The sequence below is a fragment of the Rattus norvegicus genome, chromosome 8, assembly GCF_021556685.1.
Source record: "Rattus norvegicus strain SHRSP/BbbUtx chromosome 8, alternate assembly SHRSP_T2T, whole genome shotgun sequence".
NCBI classification, from domain to species: domain Eukaryota; kingdom Metazoa; phylum Chordata; class Mammalia; order Rodentia; family Muridae; genus Rattus; species Rattus norvegicus.
Window position 1 is genome coordinate 63,244,756 of NC_141541.1, and position 12,006 is coordinate 63,256,761.

The following is a 12,006-nucleotide window of genomic DNA, read 5'->3' on the forward strand; positions in this document are numbered from 1 at the left end:
CACAATTTTTCACCAATCAGAATAATTTGTTCTTTTGTGGTTAGGAACAACCATTATGTTTTGGGGAACAAAAGAAGAATAAGGAGGAAACTGAATAGACATCTGGAAAGGTCCCCTAGAGTCTGGGAACTTGAATCTCATCTTAAGATCAAAATGGAGTCTGAAAACAAAAATGGCAGTATTTAGGATAAGTCTCATTTGTTTGATCCCAACAATAGATGATATATATATATAATATAGATATAATATAATATAGATATAATATAATATATAGTCTGGTCCTCTAAAGCAGTTTCAACCTTCCTAATGCTGTGACCTTTTGATACATTTCCTCATTCTATGTGACCCTCACCCATAAAACTATTTTGCTACTACTTGATAACTGTAATTTTGCTACCATTGTAAATCATAACATAAATAACTGATATGCAGGATATTTAATATGCAGCCCCCAAGGGGGTCATGACCCACAGGTTGAGAATTACTGTTCTAGAGAATCCTGACTAAAACATAGAGGGTACAAATAAGGTTCATCTTGTGTTCTGATAGGATGGCTGCACAGAGAACCATGCTAGAAAGGAGTCTAAGGAAGACTGGTGCACTATTCTGTGATTGATTAGCCATGCCTACCATGGGCATAGGCTTGGAGGCTAAAGGTATGCACCAAATATCTGCCGGCTCTAGAGAGAATGCCTGTCCCCACTTCTCCGGCATTGCAGACATGCACTACCTTGCCTAGCTTTCTTTGTGGATGCAGGGGACCCAAACTCAGGTGTTCATGTTTGTGTGGTGAGCGCTTTACCAGCAGAGCTGCCTCCTTCCCAAACGAGGGAGCAAATTTTGTTTGTGTCTTCTAGGTGCCAGAAATGTCACTGAACTCGCAACAGGAGTGTTCCTGGCTCAGGATCTGGGCACAGCGTTTCTTGGAAGGGCTGTGTATTTGTTTGCTTGGTGCCGGGAACTGAACGAGTTAAGCATGTACTCTGCCACCAAGCAAGAGCTGCAGCCCCAGGAGAGTTCTTTACATCGGAGCTTCAAGGAGGAAAAAAAGTTATTACAGATGATGTTTTCAGCTTTACTGAAAATTCTAAAATAGCTTATAATTTCTGGCAGAGATCTTTGAAAGTGAATATTTTTTTTCCTCTTTACTAATAGAGAACTGGATTTATGTCATTACCTGGTTCGTGATAGAGTCTCATTATTGGTACGTATAGGCGCATTTTATTATGTTCTATGGTGATTTGAATGAGAATGGCCACCATAGGCTCACACGCCTGAATGTTTCCCAAAAGTCCAATATGTTAAAGATCTGTTCCCTCATCCTTGGTGCTTTTGGGGGACACAGGACTCTAAGGTGGAGAAGATGGGGGAGGGTAGTGGAAGGAAGTTTAGTCAGTGCAATTATGTCCTTGAAGGAGATATGGGGACGGACCCTAGTTTCTCCTCCCTGTCTCTTTTGCTTCCTGACTATCATGAGGTTTCCTGACTGAAATCTACAGAACTATGAGGCAGGATGAACTTCCTGTTTTGTTTTGTTTTTTTTAAAGTGATCATCCTGGGTATTTCGATATAATTTGAAAATCTGAGATAGGAAGATGACTCAGTCAGGACCTGCCAGACTGGCATTAGGGCCTGAATTTGGATACTCAGAACATGTATAAAAAGCCATGCATGGCTGTAACCTCAGCCTTGAGGTGGGGTGAGGGCAAAGACAGACAGATCCCCTCAAGCTCATTGGTCAGACAGCCTAGACAAACTGATGAGTGTCAGGTCCCATGAGAGACCCTGTCTCAAAAAAGAAAGGTAAAGAATGATATAGAAAGATACCCCACCCTGGCCCCAGGCTTCCACATGCAAGTGCGTATATAGTCATCCCTCCCACAACATGCACACAGATACATGACACTGTTATACCGTTATACCGTTATGACCGTTTTCATGTGTGCAGTTCAATGGTATAAAATAGACTAAAAGCGCCAGGCAAACAGTTTCCAGAATGGTCCTCATCATGCAAAACCAGAACTACCTACAAGAGCCCTCTCCCCTGACCTGCCAGACGCTCTGTTTTTCTGTGTTTGACTAAACATCTCAGATAAGGTGAATCATACAGGATGTGGCTTTTTGTGAGGATACTTAGTGTGGTTTCCTCAAGGTCTGTCCCTGTTGTGGCATGTGTCACAATCTTCTTCCCTTTTATGGACATATTAACATCCCATTGTGTGAACCGATACCTTTGTCTATTCATCCATCGAGGGAACCCAGGTTGCTCCCATCTTTCGGGTGTTTTGATTAAGCCTTCTGCATCAAGAGGAATGATAAGCACTAAAGGTGGAACTACAGGGTACTCTGCTGTGTGGGTTGGGCAAGCCAAGCTCCCTCCTCTAGCTCCTCACGATACGGTTTTGGTTTTATTTGTTTTGTCTTTGTATAACCCTACACTATATCCATGCATCCCCTCTCCCCAGCCGTTTCCTGGGCTTTATGAAGGATGATGTCCTTTTCTTCCGTGGGGAGTTTGCCTTTTTTACTTACTGTCATTGCTAAGGTCTATGTTTCTCGCTATACCGGTTCTTTCTCATTGCTGTGTGACCCTCAGAATGAGCAGAGCCCAAGGCTGCTCACGCTGATGTTTGGGTATGAGCCGGTGTGGCCACCTTGGAAAGTAGCTTATCACTACTTCAAGAGGTCAATGTTCCTGTATCTTGTGCCCTGGTGATGTCTCCCTTAATGGAGAAGTTCCTGCCTGTGTAAAACCAAAGACGTGTTTGCAGAATGCCCCCCACAGCTCTGCTGGCTGTAGTCGGAACCACCAAGCAAGAGCAACTGACTGGGTGGTCATTCATCAGAAAGGGTTTCGCCCCATTACCTTTCCTTCAATCATGTGATCCCAGCAGTATTCCTGTAATTATTGTGAGGGTAGGAGTCTTGTAGCGATTGATACTTTGGTGATAGTCCTGCTCAGCTATGGGACAGTTGCTACAGACCCAAACAAGAACAGGGAGGATGAGGGTCCCCCGGGCTCACTGAGCAATTGGCCAGGTCCCAGGGAGGGGCAACAAAGAGAGAAATTTGAACCTGTAGGAAATAGATACACAGCAAGTCAGTCTTCACAAATACCTCAGTCACTCAGGTGAATCCAAGTGGCACTTGTCACCTCAAAATGCTGTTAAGTTTATCGGGGGTAACCATTTACCAAGCACCCGGCGTACATGACAGTGTGCTGGGTAAGAGTCACACAGCTAGAGAATGGCTGATTCAGAAACTGGTCTACCAGTAAAAGCAAGCAACGTCTGAGGGCTTAGGTTAGCTCTCTCCCAGTAAGTCTTTCTCTACATGCTCTAAACATAGCAAACCCCCATTCTTCATACCTTGAACCAAACCAACAGCTCTTCCTTTTCAGAGACAATTTTAAGGGCAGCCTCTAGGGCAATGCTCCAAGCCAAAAGAACTCTCCTCTATATCAGTTTCCGCAGGCAGGCCCTGGTGTGTCCATGTATGGAAAGATTCCCCAAGGTGGCCTTCAGGCCTACGGCATTGTCCTCAGATATGGGTCAGAGGCAGCACAGCACAGCCTGTCCACAACCACTGCAGGAGTCCACTTGGCTTTTAACTGGTTATCCATTGTTTTTAAAGACACCCTAGGCAGCAGGCCAGCCATATGACTCCATCCAACTGCTAACGTGGACAGCTCCTCCTGGTCTCAGAGCAGGAGCTTGCCGTCTGTACACACAGCCCCCCCCCCCCCCCCGAGCCATGTCCCAGGCTGTCTCCTGGTTAAACAGATGTTATCCTCTTCTTCCCTCTCACAGATGGCTGGAGCTGCCAGCAGTCCCTGAAGATGTGCAGCCTGGGCCTGTCTTAGTTTCATCACCCAAGAGGTGCCTGTAGGAAAAGAGGCAAGGCTGGGTCAACTCCATGTGACTCCAATTCCTTTTTTTGGTTCAGTGACCCCCTTCAGTGTGTGTGTGTGTGTGTGTGTGTGTGTGTGTGTGTGTGTGTGTGTCCCATGGAACAGCCACTGCTGGCTACAGGCTGAGTATTAGCTCACAGTCTGCCGGCAAAAGACGTTCACAAGGAAGCCACGTGCTACCTCGTCTCAGGCAATGGCATCATGCGGCTTATGTTTTATGTTTTTCAGAGATCATTAGGGTTTTGTTGTTGTTGTCCATCTCAATCTAATCTAATTTCAATGGATTATATAGATAGAATTCTTCCGAACTCACAGGCACCTACTTTAGACGTAGTTGAAAACACGCACCCTAATTTTGCACAGCTGACTCTGGATTCTATAATGACCAAGGGCGTAGGATCTGGGTTCAGATACAGGCTCGGCGAACACAGGCTGTAAAATAACACCACTTACAGCCTTAGTTTCTCAGTGTGTGGCAGGGATTATTAGCTGAGGCAGGTGTGGAGAACCAGTGCACTCCTGGTTCAGAAGGCCCCAGGCAGATTACTATCATCCTGACGACACATACGCTAGTGACAGGGAAGTACTTAGAGCTGTAGCTGAACATCTGTGTGTTCGAGTTTGGAGGAGTGTACTTCTGCATGCTCTCATCTTAGCTCATAGCCCTTATACTACTGAGGCTCTTAAACTCAGTACTCAGTTTGCGTTATAGCACGGCTGTCAAAAGTGATAAATGAAGTGGACATAACACCCTGCTTTTTAAAATCATTTCATTCATTTACATTTCAAATGATATGCCCCGTCCCGGTTACCCTCCACAAACCTCCCATCCCATCCCCCCTCTTCCCCTTCCCCATTGTCTCTATGAGGGTGCTCCTCTACCCACTCACCCATTCCCACCTGACCCCTCTAGCATCCCCCTATACTGGGGCATCAAGCTTCTACAGGACCAAGGGGCTCCCTTTCCACTGATGCCAGATAAAGGCTACATATGCGGCTGGAGCCATGGGTCCCTCCATGTATACTCTTGATTTCTATTTATTAGTTTCAGCAGCAAACATGTGTCTGGGTCAAGAACAGCATGCTTCAAGGGCTGGGAACGTGGTTCATTGGGTAAGTACTTGCTATGCTAGCATAAGGGCCTGAGTACAGATCTCAGTTAAGAGATGAGCATTTTACTGGGTGGTGGTGATACCCGCTGTTAATCCCAGAATCTGAGAGGCAGATGGGGGTTGGGGATTTAGCTCAGTGGGGGGTTGGGGATTTAGCTCAGTGGTAGAGCACTTGCCTAGCAAGCACAAGGCCCTGGGTTCGGTCCCCAGCTCCGGAAAAAAAAAAAAAAAGAGGCAGGTGGCTCTCTGAGTTCAAGGTCAACTTGCTTTATAGAGCAAGTTCTAGGTCAGCCAGAGCTTCACAGAGAGCCCTGTCTCCAAAAACAAACAAACACACAAAAAAAAAAAGAAAACAAAAAAAACGAGGGGGGGGGTAATTACAAACAGAACAACCAGAAAAGAAAAATCTGTGTCACCAGAGCTTCAAAGCAAAGTGATACCATCACCAATCATCAAGATGCCCGCAACGGGAGAGAGCAACTTTGAATCAGGTCACAAAGAAAGATAAGGAACTGCTAGGCAAGATAGCATGCTTTTGAAAGTTCCCTTTGGCTCTGCAGCTTGATCAGGGACACAGGAGGCCAAGATGGCTGCCACCTGAACTAACTCGGTGCCTTGAGCAGGGCCACAGAGGGAGTCTGTCACCTGAATTGGTTCAGTGAATTGATCAGGGTTGTGGAAGGAGCCTGCCATCCCAGTCCAGGTCTCTGTCCCATGTCTTCCCTGAAGTCTGGTCTTCATTAACTAATCCAAGATACAAAGTAACAATTACTGAAGTTCCTCAGTAGGGGCTGGAGAGAGAGTCTGTGGACTGAGTTTGATGTTCAGAACCCATGTACAAAAGCCGAGTGTGGATGGGCAAGATGGCTCAGCAGGTAAAGAAAGACATTTGCCACCAGACCCAACCACCTGAGTGTGATCCCTGTGTCTTACGTGGTACAAGGAGAGAACCAGCTCCTGACTTTCACATGAGTGACCTGGCTTGCACCCCCCATACACAAACACAAACAAATAAATATTTTTAAAAATTTCAAAACCAGGTATATCAGTTTGAATGAAAATAGCCCCATAGACTCATAGGGGAGTGGCATTTCTGGAGGTGTGGGCTTTGAGGTTTTAGATTCTTTTTTTTTTTTTTTTTTTTTTTTTTTGGTTCTTTTTTTTTTCCGGAGCTGGGGACCGAACCCAGGGCCTTGCGCTTTCTAGGCAAGCGCTCTACCACTGAGCTAAATGCCCAACCCCTGAGGTTTTAGATTCTTAAGCCAGGCTGTCAGTCTTCCTGCTGTCTGCTGGTCCAGATGTAGAACACTCGGCTACCTTTCCCGCACCACGTCTGCCTGCATGCTGCCATGCTTCCTGCCTAGATGACAATGGACTAAGCCTCTGAACTGTAAGCCAGCCCCAATTAAATGGTTTCCTTTATAAGAGTTGCCTTGGTCATGATGTCTGTTCACAGCAGTGAAACCCTAACTAAGGCTTTGGTGGGAGGCTAGAACTGGGGTAGTAGAAACAGGTTGTTTCCTAGGGCTAACTAGGCTACCCAGTGAACTCCAGGCCAGTTTGAGATGAGACCTGGTCAAGAAAACCGAAGAAGACATCTCCTCAGGAACAACACTGGAGGTTGCCCTACAGCTTAAACACACACACACACACACACACACACACACACACACACACACACACACACTCACACACACCCTAGAAGGGAAGGGGGAGGGAATGGGGAAGGGAGGTGGGAGGGAAGTAAGGAGGGAGGGGAAAGAGAGAGGGGGGAGGGGGAGAGAGAGAAATAGAGAGAGAGAGAGAGAGAGAGAGAGAGAGAGAGAGAGAGAGAGAGAGAATATGGAAACACAACTGATTTGAAAGGGGCAATAGCCATGGTTTCTGGGTCCTTGGGCTCTCTGTTGAGGAAACAGTAAGGACGTCCAGTGTCAGCTTTACTCTCAGCCTCAGCCTTGCTCCTTGACCCCAGTCACAGATTCTGGAGTTAGACTGCCTAGACGCCAAGCCCAGTTACAGCAGGGTGGATACAGGCTGTTCCCCTGGCCTCTCTGTCCCTCAATGTACTCACATGTAAAGTTGGAGCAACAGTAACAGCTCTTCTGAAGCATTACTGGGAGTATTAATGAGCCATTTCATATTAAGAGCTTCTGGTAGTGGGTAGCCCTGTCTCTCTGTGCTACAGTCACTACAGTCACCATGGTTACAGCATCCCGGTTGCTCTGCCCTTTGACTTTTCCTCTGACTTTGCGATGTAGTCAAGTCTTTCTCAGTTATTCCTTGTGTAGCTTGAATTTTATAGTTGGTTAGTTCCAGGATACAGTAAAACTTCAAGCCCCAAAGTAAGGTGTCCCATGAATGGATCAGACTCTCCCATTCAGTCATTTGGCCTCTGTGCCTGTATAGGCCACTCCTTTTGCTGACAGCCCTGCCCCCACTCCCCCCTGGCTTGTCTTCTGGCCACTGTCCCTCTTTCTTCATCCCTTAGTTCACGTTGCCTAGGACTTCACTGCAGCTTTTACCACCCTGCCTGAAGGCCAAGGCGGGGGAGAGGGGCATTCCAGAACCCCAGCTGTCCTTTGTTTGGCACTGCGGACAGGTGGTCTAGTTTCCTGTTACCTCCAAAACACTCAACACCTTGGGACACTGGCTGTGGCTTTTATCTTCCGTCTCTATATCCTCTTAGATGTCTCTATGTCTTCTCCCATTCTCCCTCCTCTCCTCTGTCCTGGAGGCGGGCCTACTCGTCTAGACTTCCTGGAACGCATAACCAGAAGAAAGATAGCATAGAATATAATTATCAAAGCCAGTCATGTTACTCGGTGAAAGTGCACATGGTAATGACTGTGGGGATTTGCTGTGACCTCACAGTTAAGACCTTGTCATTCCACAGTCACCTTTACCCAACACCACAGTTACGAAAGCATCCTGACACTCTACAGATGCCCATATTAAATGCTTGCACCCGCCCTTAAAAAACAATGTCTGTATTAATACTTTACATTTTAACAATGTTTCGTTGTTAATTATCTAACCTAGGTTGGCGTGACAGAATTGATGACTCTATCTATCTATCTATCTATCTACCTATCTATCTATCTATCTATCGATGGCAAATGTAATATTTTTTAAAATTATACTCTGTGTTAAGAAGGTATGCTGACCTTGCCCTGGTTAGCTTTCTTGGTCAACTTGACACAAGCTAGACGTATGTGAGGAAAGAGAACTTCAGTTGAGAAAGCACCTCCATCGTATTAGCCTGTAAGCTTCTGCCTCTGTGTTCCTGCCCTGAATACCTTCCTTAGCTTCCCTCAGTGATTGACTATAAACTGTTACTGGAGATGAACCCTCTCCTCCCCAAGCTGCTTTTGATCATGGTGTTTCTCACAGCATCAGAAAGCAAATTAAAACAGCCATTCATGGAAGATGTATCCTAAGCAATTTTAGAAAGCTTGGACTATTCGCTTTTAAATTTCTAAGTTCATCTTTAATCTCTGTCATTAGCTGAAACGAACAGTTCCTCCTACTAAGTCATAGAACTTCTAGATTTATCCATTTCCTGTGTGACCCCTCCTCTTTGGATATGAGATCCGGTGCTCTTAAATGGGATATGTTCTATCAAGTGTATATGTGTTTGGTGTCAACTTTGTATGCATGTGGCATGCCGTGTCAGGATTAGCACCAACTTCTCTGGACTAATGGAGCATGCTGTTTGAACTGGTAGAAGGTCTGTATTCCAAGCTTCTGTTCTCTCCTCCCACAAAGATCAATATATACACACGCTCTTAAGTCAAAAGGCAAGGCGGTCCACAGCCTGAAAGTTTTATTGCCAGATGAAACACTAAGGTTTTGTGCTACCATTCAACTCTAAGTAGAATGTTCCCTTCGTCACCCACCATACTTCAGCGTGTAAGCACAGCAGTCAGCTTCCTATGTCATCACATGAAAACGTCTCCAACTGCACCCATGAGCCAGCCTGGATGGGTCTTTTACAACGTCCCCTAGCACACCACGTGTTTGTGGAGGGTGCGTTAGCATGACTTTCTCCGTGAAGGGGCCATGTGCCCACTTACATTCTGCTGCCGGACCTTAGTCTTTGCCTATCATTTCTGCTGCGTTATCAGACAATCTTCCCACATGGAACCCAGCTACACCAGCTGACGAGGTCGTGTACTTTGATGTCTGACAATGGCCGACTACTTACTATGTTCTAAGTGTCTATTTTTGATTTCCATTCACATCCCGTCACGAGCTGGTGGCAGCATGCAGAGCTACCGAGCTCTGCACATCACACTTTGAATGATACCGCTCTACCCGGTTCCCACCTTTCCAGCTCCAGCATGCAGGCACCATGCCTCTCCTCCGTTCTCTCTTGGTCCCCGCTCTCTTCCTCATGTCAACCTCATAACCACACCTTCATACTTTGTTATCTTTCCTTTACTTCTTTTTGAAGCAATGCCTTACTATATAGCCTTGGCCGGCCTATAATCTGCTTTCTAGGTGTTGGGATTAAATGTATGTATCATCATATCTGGCTGTAAGGTATACACATACATGTGCATGTGTGTGAGAACCAGAGGTTGGCTTCGGGTGTCCTGTGACCTTTTACATGACCACCACCACCATCAACACCACCACCATCATTGCCACCATCACCATCACCACCATCACCACCACTATCATCATCATTGTCATCATCATTTTGAGACACCTTCTCTTACTGAATCTGAAACTTGACAATTTGGCTAGACTGGCTGGCTAGCAAGGCCGTGGTGATCCTCCTGTCTCCACCTCCCCAGTGCTGGGATTACACGTGCACACTATTACACTCAGCTTTTCATGTGGGGTCTGGGGATCCAAACTCAGGTCCTCGTGTTAGTATAGCAGACACTTTACCTGTCTAGCTAGCTATTTCTCCAACTCTTCATAACCGTCGCCTTGGGTTTTTAATAAAGATCTTCCTTGGATTATTCTAAGGTTGGTGTCTTTGTTCTCTTTGAAAATGTCTTTGGTAAAATGTCCCAGTGTAACAACTCAGTCATTAAAGACTGAGGATGCGTGGTGACTGGATAAATAACCAGTTATCTGTTTTGAAGGAGGTCAAACGAAGAAAGAGCTGGACAATCTAGGGACTCCCAAGATGTCCTGTTCATTCTGAATCTGGAGTCCTTGGCAGAGACATTACTACCTTGTATAATGCTGTTGTGTACATTGGAATAAGGCACAGGCTTTGGAAGGACACAACTCCTCCAAGTCGTAGGATTTGAAGTCTGGACCCCCTTGCCCCCCATCCCGGCACTCCTTGCTGAAACAATGCATGCAGTCTTGGGTCATTCCATCTTCGACGGTGATGTGTTATGTGTGATTCTCTGAGGCAGCCTTCTGCCACTCAGAATTTGTGGGAATATGTTATTCTTGTTTGCAGGGTGATCTTTCCCCACACATTTTCTCTTTGGCTTCCTGAGTGGAAGAGGAGAGTCCTTATCACCATGCTGAGTAAGTAGTTTGAAGGGCCACTGAAGTTCTGGGAGCAAATGCTTCTGTTCTGAATATAATTGTGTCATCTCTGGGAGGCCTGTAAGACCCCACGCTGCCTATCTGTGACTGAGAGCAGCTCTCGAGAGCAGAGTCAGGGAGAGCAGGCACTGAACCAATTCTTCCTGACTGGAGCTCTGTATCACTCCCACGATGGTGTGGTGATCTCAGGAGTGGGCTAGAGAGCTGGGGGGAGGAGTTCAGGAGAGTGGCGTGAGGAAACCAAACAACTGTCAGTGCCTTGTGATTCAGACCTTCCAGTTGTAGAGGGAGTGATTTGGGTTGACACGAATTCCCAGAATGCCTGACACACCCACAAGCAAGCGGGCTCCAACCCATCCCAGGGACCTTCTGTTAGCCAGCTGTGTGTCTTCTCTCAGCACCATGTCCTACTCTACAACAGCAAGTCCCCCTACCCCGCCCCCAGAACATCAGAGGGAGTTCCTGTGGAAAATGGTCAGGGGGCTTGCGTGAGATTAACCCCTTAATTCTCAATGGGGAGGGTTATTTCAGGAGAAATGGTATCCTGTCTTTGCCAGAAGCTCGACACACCTTAACTTCTTCTCTTATTTCTTAAATTGCTCAAGCAGATGGGTCAGCTGTTGGCTTGGTGGTAATGACAGGAATATTTACTCTGTAAGCCTGGGAGGACACAGGAAGGTATATCAGGAAACAGGGCAAGGCAATACCCTGGGGCCTGCTAAGAAACACCTTTTCCTGCAGCTGCTGGAGTCAGTAGTAGAAAGGAGGACTCTCGTCGATTGGGAAACTAGAGAGTGCCAGGACCACTGCCCTTCTGGTTTAAGACTAAAGACACTGAAACTCAAAGAAATGTATTACTGCTGAAGATTATGCAGGAAATGATAACATCAGGGTTAGAATCCAGGTCGGGTGGCTGATAGTCCAGTGTGACTTTTGGTATACTCTGTGCCATACAACATAGATGTCTCCCCATTCATCCATTTGTCCATTCATTCATTCACTCATTCACTCTGCATTTGTTGAACACCATCAGTTGGTCCTAGGATATGAGCCTGTAGATCTAGAGCCATCAGTGAGATAGACATGAAGTTTAAGTGCCATAAGACACATTCATTGAGAAATTATCCAATTAACAATGGCAAATATGGCTCCCTGCAAGAATCCGGGGATGCCAAGGATACTAATGTGTACACCTTTACCCTGGTCCTGGGAGAGGTGATTGCAATAAGTATCCTGGTTGGTTATTTATTTATTTATTTATTTATTTATTTATTTACTCATTTATTTCTGGTCATGGCAATACAAGCTAGTTAATGAGAAAGACAATCTCAATTGGGAAAATGCCTCCATAAGATTGCCTGGAGACACGTCTGTAGAGCGTTTTCTTGAGTCCTGATAGATGTTGGAGGAGCCAGCTTGCTGGGGTTGGAGTCTAGGTTGTATAAGAATACAGGCTGATCCAGCGTA